Source organism: Gopherus flavomarginatus, chromosome 10, assembly GCF_025201925.1.
Source record: "Gopherus flavomarginatus isolate rGopFla2 chromosome 10, rGopFla2.mat.asm, whole genome shotgun sequence".
Taxonomy (NCBI): Eukaryota; Metazoa; Chordata; order Testudines; family Testudinidae; genus Gopherus; species Gopherus flavomarginatus.
The window spans coordinates 82,369,888-82,385,715 of record NC_066626.1 but is presented as its reverse complement, the minus strand read 5'-3'; the positions used below and the strand labels follow the sequence as shown (position 1 = coordinate 82,385,715).

Below are 15,828 nucleotides of genomic sequence, written 5' to 3'. Positions count from 1 at the left end.
TTCAATAACTCGGTCCTGGGATAGGGGTTGTATAAAATTGGATGGGTGGGGTTCTGTGGCCTGCCTTGTGCAGGAGGTCAGACTAGATGATCAGATTGGTCCCTTCTGACCTATGAGTCTATGAGTCTATGAGGTCAGGCAGGACAAAGCCAGGGTCCCGCTAAGGCCCCCCCAGGGCCTAAGCCTTCATTTTGAAGGTGCGCCCGAGGGCGCAGTACCAGTCTCCCCTACGGATCCTTTCCCGCAGTTTTCCAACCGCCTTTCCTCTTTCCTCCCGGCGTGGTCCCAAATAACATCGGACCGCTGGGTCCTACGCACGATACAGGACGGTTATCGCCTGCAGTTTTCCTCACCCCCACCCTCCCACCCTCCTTCCCCGTCCCTCTTCAGGGACCCCTCTCACGAGCAATTCCTCCGTCAGGAAGTGCACACGCTCCTGACCAAAGGAGCCATAGAGGTGGTTCCGGAGAGCGAGAAGGGCAAGGGGTTTTACTCCCGCTATTTCCTGATCCCCAAATCCAAGGGCGGTCTCAGGCCCATCCTCGACCTGCGGGAACTCAACAAGTACATCGTGAAGTTGAAGTTCCGCATGGTGTCCCTCTGAACTATCATCCCATCCCTGGATCCCGGAGACTGGTACGCCACCCTCGATATGCAGGACGCCTATTTCCACATTGCTATCACCCCCCATCACAGGCGTTTCCTCCGCTTTGTGGCCGACCGCCAGCACTATCAATTTGCGGTCCTCCCATTTGGCCTCTCTACGGCCCCACGAGTATTTACGAAATGTATGGCAGTAGTCGTCGCTCACCTGAGACGATGCCATGTCCACGTCTTCCCCTACCTGGACGACTGGCTGATCAGGGGTACGTCAGAGCAACAGATCAGAGATCATGTCACCAGGATCAGCTCCCTTTTTGCTGCTTTGGGCCTTGTAATCAATGCCGACAAGTCCACTCTACTCCCCACGCAGCGGATAGAGTTTATCGGAGCTGTTCTAGACTCTACCCTCGCCAGGGCCTTGCTGCCCCTGCCCAGGTTCCGGTCATTGTCAGACATTATTCTCCGGTTGCGAGCGGCCCCGCTGACCTCAATCCGAACGTGTCTGGCCCTAATAGGCCACATGGCGGCCTGCACGTTTGTAACAGCGTACGCCCGTCTCCGCATGAGGCCTCTTCAAACATGGCTGATTGCTCAGTATCGACCGACCAGACGGTCCTTGGATTCAGTCGTCACCGTCCCTCAGGCCGTGCTGGACTCTCTACACTGGTGGCTGGACCGATCCGTGGTGTGTGCGGGGCTCCCGTTCCATCCGCCCCAGCCTTCCGCATCCCTAACCACAGACTCTTCCGACCTGGGCTGGGGAGCTCACTGCAGCACCCAGAGGACTCAGGGCTTGTGGACCCCACAAGAGATCAACCTCCACATCAACGTACGGGAGTTGAGAGTGGTCCGCCTTGCTTGTCAAGCATTTGTCCATCTCCTCCACGGTCGTTGTGTTGCGGTATTCACCGACAACACAACGACCATGTTCTACATCAACAAGCAGGGCGGCACCAGGTCCTCTCCCCTCTGTCTGGAGGCGATACGTCTCTGGGAGTTCTGCATAGCCCATTCTATTCACCTGTCCGCCTCCTACCTTCCCGGAGTGCGGAATACCCTCGCGGATCGGCTGAGCAGATCCTTCCTCTCACACGAGTGGTCCCTCCGTCCGGACGTCGCCCTCTCACTCTTCCAGAGGTGGGGTTGTCCCCGGATAGACCTCTTCGCATCCCGGGTGAACAGGAAGTGTCGAACATTCTGCTCCTTCCACGGTCGGGAGCCCGGGTCTCTCGCGGATGCATTCCTGATCCCTTGGACAACACACCTCCATTATGCTTTCCCGCCAATTCCCCTGATTCACAGAGTTCTAATCAAGGTGCGCAGGGACAAAGCCCAATTGCTTCTAATAGCCCCGGCATGGGCCAGGCAGCACTGGTACCCAGTGTTGTTGGACCTCTTAGTGTCCAACCCAGTTACCCTACCTCTTCATCGGGATCTCATCACGCAGGACCACGGCAGGCTCCATCACCCTTAAGGCCCAGGGGTTGTCATTGTCGTCCCTACGAGTTCACCTCGCTGCTATCTCCGCTTTTCATCCTGGCATGGACGGCTGTTCTGTTTTCTCTCACCCCATGGTGGCGAGATTCCTGAAGGGGCTGGAGAGGCTCTATCCCCAAATTCGCCCTCCGGCCCCCTCATGGGACCTCAACCTGGTCCTGTCCCGGCTCATGGTCCCTCCTTTCGAGCCATTAGCTACCTGCTCCCTGCTTTACCTCTCATGGAAAACCGCCTTCCTTGTGGCCATTACCTCAGCTAGAAGGGTGTCAGAGCTGAGGGCCCTCACGGTGGACCCACCGTATACGGTCTTCCACAAGGATAAGGTACAGCTGAGGCCGCACCCTGCTTTCCTTCCTAAGGTGGTCTCAGCTTTCCATGTCAACCAAGAGATTTTCCTCCCAGTTTTCTTCCCTAAGCCCTATTCGTCCCGCAGGGAGCAACAGCTTCACTCGCTAGATGTCCGACGGGCGCTAGCCTTTTACATGGACAGGACAAAACTCTTCCGCAGGTCCCCTCAGTTATTCGTGGCAGTAGCGGACAGGGTCAAGGGGCTACCGATCTCCTCTCAGAGGTTATCGTCATGGGTTACGTCCTGCATCAGGACCTGCTACGACTTGGCCCAACTCCCGTCGGGCCGAGTGACTGCTCATTCTACCAGAGCACAGGCATCCTTGCTGGCCTTCCTCGCCCGAGTGCCCATTCAAGAAATATGTAGGGCAGCGACCTGGTCATCCATTCATACATTTGCTTCACATTATGCCCTGGTCCAGCAGTCCAGAGATGCTGCTGCTTTTGGATCTGCAGTGCTCCAGGCCGCGACCTCTCACTCTGACCCCACCGCCTAGGTAAAGCTTGGGAATCACCTACCTGGAATGGATATGAGCAAGCACTCGAAGAAGAAAAGACGGTTACTCACCTTTGTAACTGTTGTTCTTCGAGATGTGTTGCTCATATCCATTCCACACCCGCCCTCCTTCCCCACTGTCGGAGTCGCCGGCAAGAAGGAACTGAGGAGCGGGTGGGCCGGCAGGGGTATATATCGGGTGCCATGGCGGCGCCACTCTGGGGGCGACCTGCCGGCCCACCGGAGTTGCTAGGGTAAAAAGTTTCCGACGAACGTGCACGTGGCGCGCGCACACCTAACTGGAATGGATATGAGCAACACATCTCGAAGAACAACAGATACAAAGGTGAGTAACCATCTTTTCTCGCTGGGGAGCCTGGCTGAGCGGGCTTGATGTGGACAGGTTTCTGCAGGGAGCCAAGAGCTGGGGAAGGCTGTGGTGTGCTCAGCACGCTGGGGTGTGGAGCATCTGAGTGTGTGAACCCTGGAGGACGGAGGGCTGGTTAGACCGGCGGAGAGTGGAGAACAGCTGTGCCTGAGGGGGATGCAGCCGATTCCAGCCTCTGCCCCCCAACACCAGCCAGCGTCTCGACCATCTCCCCACACCCTGCCGCCTGAGGGGAGCATGGCCCCACCCCCACTGATGGCCTCCCTCCCCTGCCTGCCTGGGGGGAGCACGGGCCACTCTCCCAACCATTCCCTCCCCACCTGAGCCCCCTGACAGTTCCCCTGCCCCATGTCTAGGGGGAGCACTGCCCCCTCACCTGCCTGGAGGGAGCACTGGCCATTCTCCCAACCATTCCCTCCCCTCCCCACCTGAGCCTCCTCACAGTCCCGCCCCCATGTCTATGGGGAGCACCCCCCACCCCCCCACTGGTGGTCCCCCCCGCCTGCCTGGGGGGAGCACCGGCCACACTTCCCAAACCAACACGGGTCTGAGAGCCGTCGGGATCTCACACCTAGACGGGTGCAGGAGGCATTCCTGGTCAGGGTGCTCGTTTTCCTTTCCGTGTGCCAGGGAGATCGGCATGCAGAGGCTGAGCACGCTGCGGCTGTGGCCACTCCACAAGGACGCGTCACCATGTGGCCCCATCCCAGCATCATGCCTAAGGTGCTCTCAGATTAGTGTGACCATATTTCCCCAAAGGGAAAACAGGACACAGTGTGGGGCCAGCCTGAGGCCCCCTCCCTGAGCTGCTTGTCCGAACCTCTCCCCACCCCACCCCCCACGCGTGAGGCTGGCCTGAGCGACTCATCTGAGCCCTGCCCCCTTCTTCCCAGCTGGGTCTGGAGTCGCTGCTCACCTGTGCCCTGCCTGCCCCCCCATGTGGGGCGGGGGGTGGCATTGCTGCTCCCTCGAGCCCTGCCTGCCCGAGCCCTGTCTCCCCCCCCGTCCAGGGCTGGCATCACCACTCCCCCTGGGCATTTGTCCCTTTGCTCTTGCCAACGGATCCAGGCAGCAAGCGCAAACAGGACAAACGACCACCTTTGCCAAAGAAGTCACAGCTGGGACAGGCTTTAAAACAGGTACTCTCCCAGCCAAACCTGGATGTCTGGTCACCCTATCTCAGATTCCCACTCCCAAAGCACCTTCCTGCCCTAGTTCTTAGCAAGACCACAGCCCCCTCCATCCCTAGCTGTGAAATGGGGCCCTGACCTTACCTAGAAAAGACTTCGGCCTTTAACAAAATCTAACGGGTTATCTGCAGCATGCGAGGAGCTGTGGCAGGGAGAACCTCTCGCCAGGCAGGATGAGGAAGTGCGCGAACACTGTTACACCAAGGCAGAAAGCCGGTTCCCCCGGATACATACCGCTCTGTAAGAGCCACCGCAGCAGCCGTGCTGTGCCGCAGGGAAGCTCTCTGGTGGGAAACGGCAAAGTGGCAACTTGCACAGTGGTGCCTGTTTTCACTCTTTGGATTTAGCTTCGTGCTCCGATGCTCAGTGTGGGAGTGCGACATGCTGGCCACACTGACCTGGATCTCCCTGCCCACCATCTGTTGGGTGGGGCACTGCTTGCTAACCTCCCTGCAGGGGAAAAGCACCTCAGCCCCCAATGAAGAGAGGTTCCTCGCCCCGTGCCCTGTCTCCTCCCTCTCTGCCTTGGGGTTCTCGTCAACGGCAGGACTCTGCAGTGAGGGTGAAAGAACAGCCGGCTGCGTGGTAATGTCGACGTCCTCCCTCGTATCGATAGGGCAGCGACGTCGCCCTGGCATGAGCCCGCTGTGGACACTGTGATTTCACGGCCTGCGTGGAAATAGCGGCATTAGCAGAAAGCCGCAGCTTTTGCCAGTGCTGGGGGAGGTGGAAGTGCACATCTCTGCTTTTGCACCGGTGCTGAGGCGGTGGCTGCTCGGGGGGCGTCACTGGGCAGGTCCCATCCTGGAGGGGACAGGGAGGGGCAAGCGGGTCCTGTCCTGGGGTGTGGGGGGCTGAAACCCACCTGGACAAGCAGCGAGAGCCAGCGCAGTGTGTACGTCAGCAACATGGCACCGGATGGGCCAGCGTGGGGCAGGGATCAGGGCCTGGCTCACCCTGTGCCCAGCTCCCACTCAGGCTGCTGCTGCTGCTTCCTGCCCAGCTGGCGGGGTGGGGGGTGGCTGATGGCACAGAGATTTGGAGCCTGGCCTGGCTCACACCAGCACCTGCAGGCCTGGGAGACACTGGAGCGCCGGCTGTGAGGAGCTGAGACCCCGCAGAGACAACGGGCACCCGCTGACCAGTGACCAACACCGAGCGGCAGGGGCAGCTGAAGTGTGAACACGGCAAGGCTGTGTCGGGAGAACAAGGAGGGGAGAGGCAGGGCCGGATCTAGGGTTTTTGCTGCCCCAAGCAAAGAAATTTTGGCTGGCCCCCACCCCAGCCCTGGGCTCACCCTCCTCCCCACCCACCTCCACCCCAGCCCTGGGCTCTCTCCCCACCCCACCTGCACTCCTTGCTGCCTCACCCCTGGGCTCTCCCCCACACCCCACCCGCACTCCCTGCTGCCTCAACCTTGGGCTTCCCCCCATCAGTGCTGGCTCCGTCTGCTCCCCCTTCACCTCCAGCCGGTCCGGCACTGGCACGGTCAGGGTAAGAAATGGGGCTCCCAGGCTGCACCTCAGCTCAGGGTCCCTCCAGCTGGGGCTCCCGCCTCCCAGACTGTCCAGGACCCAGGATGGCAGAGCCGGCGGACCGCCTGGCAGAGGGCTGCAGAGCCAGGGCAGGGCAACCCCAGAGGGAGCGGGATGTGGGCTCCACATGGCAACGCCCTGGGCACCAGCCCCCACCATGGCCCTGCTGTTGCTGCAGCTCCTGGCTGCCCTGCCACAGTCCCTGGGTGGCTTGGGCTGCTTCGCCCAGCCCTGGCTGCAATGCTGGGGGGCAGCCACCCTGCGGCACCTGCAGGATGCTCAGTGCACCCCATGGGGCAGCCCCTAGCCCGAGTTTCCCATGCTTGGCGCCCACCCGGCCATAAGGTGCGGGCGCTGCTCCCAGACACAAACTGCAGCGGCCCCAGGGTGCCCCCCCTTGCAGGACGCGCTGCTGCTGCCAGGGCCAGCTCTAGGCTTTTGCCGCCCCAAGCAAAAAAAAAAAAAAAAAGGCTGTCTGGAATGCCGCCCCTGAAAATGTGCTGCCCCCAGCACCTGCTGAGAGGTGTCTGTGCTGAGAACTGGGCTCGCAGACACAGCAGCTCCCTGAGGGCACAAAGCCAACGGGAAGGTACATTTCCACAGCCTGTTAGGTACTTTTAGCTGAGTTGCAGGTTTTTGTGCTTAATGCTAATGGCCGGCTCTTCCTCTGGGCGCTTGTGTGTGCGCTTTGATCATGCCCTGCCCCCCCTCCCCCTTTGCCAGTCTCTAACCTTCCCCCCCCCGCCTCTGCCTCCCAGCCAATGGGCTGCAGCGATTCTTTTAAAAAGTGAGCAGAGGCACATGATTGGCCATCCCACTCGTTTGAAAATACCCATTAATTTCATTGGTTAGTTCAGTGCGGCTATTTAAAGAGCAACGTCCATCTCTCTTGGCTATGGTGCCGTGGTCTAACAGGGCGGTTGCCCCTCTTTAGCAGAGGAAGGGTTAAAGCAGGCTGGAGGGAGCCTGTGCAGAACCCAGCCAATCAGAGAAGGGCAGAAAGGCAGCCAATCAGGGCCAGGCTTGGCCGTATATAAAGGCTGCAAAGCAGAGGAGAGAGCAGTCAAGCAAGGGAGGATGGGGACCTGTCTGTCTGTGCAGTGAGCAGCACTGGCCAGGCTCAGGGGAGCCGCAGGAGGGGAAGGCTCCAGCCTGAGGCCCCGAAGGACAGGGCTGGAAAGGGCCAAGGGGAAGTGGCCCAGGGAACCTGAGCAGTGGAGGAGAGAGAAGCAGGGCAGGACATGGCTGCTGCCAGAGGGTCCCTGGGCTGGAACCCAGAGTAGTGGGTGGGCCTGGGTTCCCCCTCCCCCCCTCACACTGCACCTGGCCAGGGAGGAGCCTGGTCCGATACAGACGGGGGCTGGACCTGAGGCTGGGGGCTAGACTCGGGTTGCAGTTGGGCACAAGGCAGGGCCAGGCTGAGGACTGTGGATACCCCTGGAAGAGGGAGAACTGAGTGGGGCACAGCTGGAGGTCAGGGCCAGGCTGAGGACTGTGGATACCCCTGGAAGAGGGAGAACTGAATGGGGCACAGCTGGAGGTTAGGGCCAGGTTGAGGACTGCGGATACCTCTGGGATGGGGAGAACCGAGTGGGGCACAGCTGGAGGGCAGGTGCAGGCTGAGGACTGTGGATACCCCTGGAAGAGGGAGAACTGAGTGGGGCACAGCTGGAGGTCAGGGCCAGGCTGAGGACTGTGGATACCCCTGGGATGGAGAGAACTGAGTGGCGCACAGCTGGAGGTTAGGGCCAGGCTGAGGACTGCGGATACCTCTGGGATGGGGAGAACCGAGTGGGGCACAGCTGGAGGGCAGGTGCAGGCTGAGGACTGTGGATACTCCTGAAAGAGGGAGAACTGAGTGGGGTACAGCTGGAGGTCAGGGCCAGGCTGAGGACTGCGGATACCCCTAGGATGGGGAGAACTGAGTGGGGCACAGCTGGAGGGCAGGGCCAGGCTGAGGACTGCGGATACCCCCGGAAGGGGGGAGAACTGAGCATGGCACAGCTGGAGGGCTCTGTCCAGGAGAGGAGGCCGCAAGCCAGGGAGCAACGTGGGTCCCAGACAGCACAACAGACCAGACAACGGGTGAGATGCCACCTGCAGAGGGCGCCCCACAGCTGGGCAGAGCTAGTTCCTGGAGCAGCCAGCAGGAGGTGCCGCGGTGATGAGTCTGCATGTGTTACAGGTGGGTTGGGACTGGGGCATCGCTGCTGCTACCCTGAGTAAATGGCCTCTGCTGGAAGGAGTCGTCTGGAGGGGGTTGGGGGTGGAATATGTCCTCAGTGCCTGCACTGCCATGCGTGCTGACAGACAGGACTCGTGGAACGGTGCACTTGGCACTTACACTTCAGATCGAGGGAAGTGATCATTCCCCTCTAGTCGGCACTGGTGAGGCCTCATCTGGAGTCCTGTGTCCAGCTTTGGGCCCCACACTACAAGAAGGATGTGGAAAAATTGGAAAGAGTCCAGCGGAGGGCAACAAAAATGATTAGGGGGCTGGAGCACATGACTTATGAGGAGAGGCTGAGGGAACTTGGATTTTTTAATCTGCAGAAGAGAAGAATGAGGGGGGATTTGATAGCTGCTTTCGACTACGTGAAAGGGAGTTCCAAAGAGGATGGATCTAAACTGTTCTCAGTGGTACCTGATGACAGAACAAGGAGTAATGGTGTCAAGTTGCAGTGGGGGCAGGCTAGGTTGGATATTAGGAAAAACCTTTTCACTCAGAGAGTGGTGAAGCACTGGAATGGGTTATCTAGGGAGGTGGTGGAATCTCCTTCCTTAGAGGTTTCTAAGGTCAGACTTGACAAAGCCCTGGCTGGGATGATTTAGTTGGGATTGGTCCTGCTTTGAGCAGGGGGTTGGACTAGATTCCTCTTGAGGTCCCTTCCAATCCTAATATTCCATGACTTACAAATACGGGGGCAAGTCTGGTGTGGAAATTGTGTTGCTTACGTATTTATATGTAGCAGTACAAGTGTGTGTGGGACACTATAGTGCACAGACCGCATCTCATTCCACAAAATGAGCATTCTTATTCCATAGCACATAGTCTCCAACAGATCATCCAGGCGATGGTTCCTTTTTGACAAAAGGATCTGACTCACTCCTGGGCTGGGCCGGGCCACCATGGCTAGTTGCATTGACCAACCCAAAGTGCAAGGTATTCACAAAATGGCTGGCGTGCCACGCTCCCTGGCTGGTGCAATAGCAAGGCCAACGGAAAATGCCCTGGCAGCTGGAACACAGGGCCTGAAGCTCCCGAGTTGGGGCACTGAATTCTGGGGCCAACCAGAACTTGGGACAGTCAGGAGGGCTGGGGTTGTTTTTTTTAAAAAAAAAAAAAAAAAAAAAAAAAAACTGTTCTGAAAAAGGGTTTGGAGATTGAAAATGTTCCTTATGCTTTAAGTACCTTTACCATGTTCTGAAATGCTACTAAGTACAGACCAATCCAACTACTTCAAGTTGAGATATGAAGCATGGAGAGGTGGATGAGGCTTTTTTCAAACAACTAACAAAATCATCCAAAGCCCAAGATTTGGTGGTGATGGGGGACTTCAACTATCCAGATATATGTTGGGACAATAACACCGCGGGGCACAGACTATCCAATAAGTTCCTGGACTGCATTGCAGACAACTTTTTATTTCAGAAAGTTGAAAAAGCTACTAGGGGGGAAGCTGTTCTAGACTTGATTTTAACAAATAGGGAGGAACTTGTTGAGAATTTGAAAGTAGAAGGAAGCTTGGGTGAAAGTGATCATGAAATCATAGAATTTGCAATTCTAAGGAAGGGTAGAAGGGAGTACAGCAGAATAGAGACAATGGATTTCAGGAAGGCGGATTTTGGTAAGCTCAGAGAGCTGATAGGCAAGGTCCCATGGGAATTAAGACTGAGGGGAAAAACAACTGAGGAAAGTTGGCAGTTTTTCAAAGGGACGCTATTAAGGGCCCAAAAGCAAGTTATTCCAATGGTTAGGAAAGATAGAAAATGTGGCAAAAGACCACCTTGGCTTACCCTTGAGATCTTGCGTGACCTACAAAATAAAAAGGCGTCATATAAAAAATGGAAACTAGGGCAGATCACGAAGGATGAATATAGGCAAATAACACAGGAATGCAGAGGCAAGATTAGAAAAGCAAAAGCACAAAATGAACTCAAACTAGCTATGGGAATAAAGGGAAACAAGAAGACTTTTTATCAATACATTCGAAGCAAGAGGAAGACTAAGGACAGGGTAGGCCCACTGCTCAATGAGGAGGGGGTAACAGTAACGGGAGACTTGGAAATGGCAGAGATGCTTAATGACTTCTTTGTTTCGGTCTTCACTGAGAAGTCTGAAGGAATGTCTAGTATAGTGAATGCTTACGGGAAGAGGGTTGATTTAGAAGAGAAAATAAGCAAAGAGCAAGTAAAAAATCACTTAGAAAAGTTAGATGCCTGCAAGTCACCAGGGCCTGATGAAATGCATCCTAGAATACTGAAGGAGTTAATAGAAGAGGTATCTGAGCCTCTAGCTATTATCTTTGGGAAATCATGGGAGACGGGGGAGATTCCAGAAGACTGGAAGGGGGCAAATATAGTGCCCATCTATAAAAAGGGAAATAAAAACAACCCAGGAAACTACAGACCAGTTAGTTTAACTTCTGTGCCAGGGAAGATAATGGAGCAGGTAATCAAAGAAATCATCTGCAAACACTTGGAAGGTGGTAAGGTGATAGGGAATAGCCAGCATGGATTTGTAAAGAACAAATCATGTCAAACTAATCTGATAACATTCTTTGATAGGATAACGAGCCTTCTGGATAAGGGAGAAGCGGTGGATGTGATATATCTAGACTTCAGTAAGGCATTTGATACAGTCTCGCATGATATTCTTATAGATAAGCTAGGAAAGTACAATTTAGATGGGGCTACTATAAGGTGGGTGCATAACTGGCTGGATAACCGTACTCAGAGAGTAGTTGTTAATGGCTCCCAATCCTGCTGGAAAGGTATAACAAGTGGGGTTCCGCAGGGTTCTGTTTTGGGACCGCTTCTGTTCAATATCTTCATCAACGATTTAGATGTTGGCATAGAAAGTACGCTTATTAAGTTTGCAGATGATACCAAACTGGGAGGGATTGCAACTGCTTTGGAGGACAGGGTCAAAATTCAAAATGATCTGGACAAGTTGGAGAAATGGTCTGAGGTAAACAGGATGAAGTTCAATAAAGATAAATGCAAAGTGCTCCACTTAGGAAGGAACAATCAGTTTCACACATACAGAATGGGAGGAGACTGTCTAGGAAGGAGTATGGCAGAAAGAGATCTAGGGGTCATAGTGGACCACAAGCTTAATATGAGTCAACAGTGTGATACTGTTGCAAAAAAAGCAAACGTGATTCTGGGATGCATTAACAGGTGTGTTGTAAACAAGACACGAGAAGTCATTCTTCCGCTTTACTCTGCGCTGGTTAGGCCCCAACTGGAGTATTGTGTCCAGTTCTGGGCACCGCATTTCAAGAAAGATGTGGAGAAATTGGAGAGGGTCCAGAGAAGAGCAACAAGAATGATTAAAGGTCTTGAGAACATGACCTATGAAGGAAGGCTGAAGGAATTGGGTTTGTTTAGTTTGGAAAAGAGAAGACTGAGAGGGGACATGATAGCAGTTTTCAGGTATCTAAAAGGGTGTCATCAGGAGGAGGGAGAAAACTTGTTCACCTTAGCCTCCAATGATAGAACAAGAAGCAATGGGCTTAAACTGCAGCAAGGGAGATTTAGGTTGGACATTAGGAAAAAGTTCCTAACTGTCAGGGTAGTTAAACACTGGAATAGATTGCCTAGGGAAGTTGTGGAATCTCCATCTCTGGAGATATTTAAGAGTAGGTTAGATAAATGTCTATCAGGGATGGTCTAGACAGTATTTGGTCCTGCCATGAGGGCAGGGGACTGGACTCGATGACCTCTCGAGGTCCCTTCCAGTCCTAGAGTCTATGAGTCTATGAGTCTATGCTCCGGAATACTGGAGTGCATGGGAACACGGCCCACTGTTTGTGGGTGGTTGGTTGTTGTGTGGGCTTGTTTCAGAGTCTAGGCTGCCTAACGCTTTTGAGACCCATTTCAGCTGGTGGTTTGAGAGGAATCTGATGTCCCTGTGGCTGCCTGCTGGGCAGACCTTAGTTCTCACTGAAAGCCTGCTGTGAAATGGGAGGCTCTAAAATCGTTTCTTGGGGAGGGCTCCAAAATCTTCAGCAAACTCATCTGTGCTGTTTTGTCCCCCTCTCTGCCTGTGTCACTCCTGTGCTGTCCGAGTTCTCTGTGCTGCACGTTCAGGCTGCTCCAGTGACCAGCCATGGGACTGGCAGAGCAGCTGTCACGTTGTACAAGGGCAGGTGTAGGTTGGTTTGAAAAACCTTGGTGACAAGAGACCTTTCCAGTCCTCTTCCCTTCTCCAAGAACCTACCAAGATTAACCACTGCCACGGACAGCGGATTCTCCTCTTTCTGGGAAGAGGCTGGTAGAGCAGGACCCTTGGTAGGACATCGGTCCTTAAAAAACATTCTCATTTACATCTCTCTCGCTCCCCCGCCTGGCAGGCTTGTTATGGCCTTTAGCAGCTGTTGAGAAAATCGCTGCCCCTAGACAGCAGAGCTTGATGGCTCTGGAGCAGCTTGTGTCCCAGGGTCCTTAGGGCCCTTCCACCCTAAGGACATTAGGTGCCACATTCAGAGGTTCTAAGGCCAGACGGGACCATTACATCATCTGATCTGACTTGCTGTCTGGCCCAGGCCAGAGAATTTCAGCAGTCACCCTGTATTGAGCCCCATAACTTGTGTTCAGCTGAAGCATCTGCCAGAAGGGCCCCAGGCTGGATCTGCAGCCCTCAGGAGATGGAGGAGCCCCCGGTTCCCTGAGGAGTCTGTGCCAATGAGTAATGACCCACCTTGCTCACAACTCTCACCTAATTCTAGCTTGGATCTGTCTGGCTTCAGCTTCTGTGGGATTTGGGTGCCTGGCTCTCTGTGGTGCCTTTGAACATCCCAACCTCCATCTTGGCTCTAGCAGTTTGTGAGCTTTGATCTGCTCAGGTTATCTCAGAATTGAAGTAGGGACAGAAGTTTATTCCAGTCTCCAGTTACATGGTCAGTTAGGCCTGAGAACAGTCGTGGGAGTTGCTGAGGAATTACTATTTCAAAGGGCCGGCACAATTCAAACCAATGAGGAAACAGTCGCTGCCCCAGGGAGCTCCCATTCTCGGGTAAATTTAAATCAGTTCCCAGGAATCCCCCTGTCTCCCAGCTAACGGTGTTTGCAGAGAGCTGGGCTGGGGGTGAGCTAGCGGCAACCTTTCACCTTCTCTAAGCTAGAACAGGCTCCATTCAGTCCTTTGGGGTCCCTTCACTCAGATCCCGCAGCCAAAGCCAACTGATCATTTGTAACCATTTGTTGAGCTGAGCATGTAGCATCGCTTACCCTGGTCTGTGAGCTTCGGGGCAAGAACTGTCGTCATCTTGTCTGTTTTACCACGTTTGGGGCTGTCACAATAGACGTAATTCATAAATTAAGGCTTAAGGCCTCAGGTGACCATTCAGACTGTCCAGTCTGACCTCTTGCATAACACTGGCCAGAGACTAACTCAGTAATAGCTGTCGGGCTAGAGCAGAGCTAGGAAAGTTGTCCAGGGAGGATTCAAGTGATGGAGAATCCACCATGTCCCTAGGTCAGCTGTGCCAGTGACCATTATTGTTAATGTTTGCACCTGATTCCTAGTCTGAATTTATCCAGCTTCTAGCCCCTGGCTCTTGTTCTGCCTTTTTCTGTTAAAGAGCCAGCAACAGTCAGAAATCTCCTTCCCATGTGGGGGCTTGTTAGCGTCCAAAAGATGGGGTACCAGCATGAATTCCTCTAAGCTCAATTACCAGCTTAGAACCTGTAGCGCTGCCACCAACCAGGAATTCCAGTGCCTGGTACACTCTGGTCCCCCCAAAACCTTGCCCAAGGACCCCCAAGACCCAGACCCTCTGGATCTTAACACAAGGAAAGTAAACCCTTTCCCCCACCGTTGCCTTTCCCAGGCTTCCCCTCCCTGGGTTACCCTGGAAGATCACTGTGATTCAAACTCCTTGAATCTTAAAACAGAGAGGAAAATTCACCTTTCCCCCTCCTTCTCTTTCCCCCTCACAGACTCTCCCGGAGAGAGAAAGTAATCCTAACACAGAGAGAAAATTAATCTCTCTCCCCCCCCTTCCCTCCTTTCTCCCCACCAGTTCCCTGGTGGATCCAGACCCCATCCCCTGGGGTCTCACCAGAATAAAAAAAATGAGGTTCTTAAACAAGAAAAGCTTTTAATTAAAGAGGGAAAAACAGTAAAAAATATTTTTGTAAATTTAAGATGGAATAGGTACAGGGTCTTTCAGCTATAGACACTGGGAATATCCTCCCAGCCTAAGTATACAAGTGTTGGTGTCACTAAGCATAACCCTATGTAACTCGGGAGGGTGGAAGGCCACAAGAGTATGGAGCCTTCCTGGTTTTAGGCCTCAGCAGACAAGAGTCCCTCCATGTTTGAACTTTAATCGACCTAAAAGGCCAGGTGTAACAGCCGTTATCAGTTGCAACAGTTCTAACTGGTCTAAAGCAGAAATAATGAGGCCTGTGCACCTTTAGCAGAAGGACAAGATAACTTGCAGAAGGAAAACTTACTAACGAGCTGCCGCGGCCAAGATTACTTAATGCACCTGCGCTTACGTAATTGCTACAGGGGGAGGAAGGAGGAGGAGGGAGGGGAAACGGGGGATTGCTAGTCAGTGAGAAAAGTTCTCATGGATATAAAGGAACAGACTGCTTGTTTTAGGTGTGCTTGATCTGAGTCAATCTCCCTGCACCGCTTTGAGATCTCAAATAAACTTGGTTTGCTTCTCCACCCTGGTGTGTTTATTGGCGCGGCACCAGGCGACGGACCCCCCGCTGTTGCTTGGCCTCAGGCAGTTATCTGCCGGCAACAGTTCTTGGCGCCCAACGTGGGGCATTGAGGCTAAAATTAGCCTTGCCTGGATCCCTTCTGGTGGTCGACGGATCGCGGTGACGACCGACGCCCAGCGCGCACTGGTGACTTCACTGGGGGCCTCGGCGGAGACGCGGTATGAGCGACCCCAGAGGGCACAACGGTGCAACGCGCTTGAGTAGTGGAGAAGCAGTTGAGGGCGACGGTGAGGAACCGGTCCCTTGGATAAGGTAGGAACAGTCCAGTGGTCTGGATTTTTGCCTGTTATGACCTGGGGACGCCCAGTGTCACCCTAGGATATGGGGCAGGGACAGAGTACAGGCAGGGCACGGTGTACACCCTTAGAATGCATTCTAGCGAATTGGGAAGTGCTTGGATCAGATCCACTAACTAAAAGCAAACTAAAAAGTTCTGTATAGTAGACTGGCCTCAATATCAACTAGAGGACCAGAAAGGTGGCCACCGGAAGGATCACTTAATTATAACACGATCCTCCAATTACTCCTGTTTTGTCAGCAAATGGGTAGCTTCTGAAGCTGTTTGTATGGAGAGCTCTTGTAAAAATACCCCACTGTAGCTCCAGTTCTTCCCTCTGTCTGGCAGAGTGCAAGGATCGAAAAGCAAGTTAGGGATAGTGCAGGGACAAAGGAGGGACCTGTTTAGAAAGGGGAGACCCTATGTCCTAGTGCACTCTCTCCCTGTTGTAGCTAAAAAGCAAGATCAGATGCAGAATGGTACTGGGGGCCAGTGTGAATGACTGTTACCGGAAGACGCCCAGAGTACCC

The 15,828-nt window shown here is 54.2% G+C and overlaps 1 long non-coding RNA gene across 1 annotated transcript; it reads left to right on the top strand.

Moving 5' to 3' along the window:
- Nucleotides 1-7,212: 7,212 nt before the first annotated feature.
- LOC127030037 (uncharacterized) lies at nucleotides 7,213-8,574 on the top strand. The gene is made up of 3 exons (XR_007768276.1): nucleotides 7,213-7,530; nucleotides 7,665-7,731; nucleotides 7,933-8,574. It is a non-coding gene; the product is annotated as an uncharacterized LOC127030037 (long non-coding RNA).
- Nucleotides 8,575-15,828: the final 7,254 nt, after the last annotated feature.